The following is a 608-nucleotide window of genomic DNA, read 5'->3' on the forward strand; positions in this document are numbered from 1 at the left end:
CTTTGTCAGTGAGATTTTTGGTCTTACTCTCAAGGTTTTCGATTGTTTCTTTCAGGGTATGTATATCGTCTTCTGCCGTAGATATCTGCGTTTCGGCCTCCATGATACGCCCGCTGCAGTTTTTGATCCTGCATTTTACTCCAGAGGGAGGAATATATTAAAGAGACACAATTGCAACCGCAAGAGTAAACTACTTCAACATGCAAAAAAAAACGGCTAAGGAGAAGAAGACGATGGAAAATCGAGCATGGAAGGCCAAGAGATACCAGGAGCTAGCTGAAGAGGAGTGCGTGCTCATCGAAGCAGGCACCCGCGGACTGGCTCCGCGGTCACCGTACAAGCCATAAACTTGGATAATCCTTCACCAAAAGGACATCATGCTTGCCATAACTCATTCAAACAAGACTGTGACACTTTGTAAATACCCAATTGCACCCCCCTTCAGATTTCAGGTTTTCCCCCCCCTCCCCCTCCTTTGGCTTATTTTATTGTCACCCTCACCCCCCACACGGTGATCACTACATGGGACACCCCTCTGGCACTAACTTACAGACGTCAAACATTCCTTTCCTGATCTTGCAGCGTGTCCCCTGTTCATTTCACTGTCC

The sequence above is a fragment of the Etheostoma spectabile genome, chromosome 11 (genome assembly GCF_008692095.1).
Source record: "Etheostoma spectabile isolate EspeVRDwgs_2016 chromosome 11, UIUC_Espe_1.0, whole genome shotgun sequence".
Classification (NCBI taxonomy): domain Eukaryota; kingdom Metazoa; phylum Chordata; class Actinopteri; order Perciformes; family Percidae; genus Etheostoma; species Etheostoma spectabile.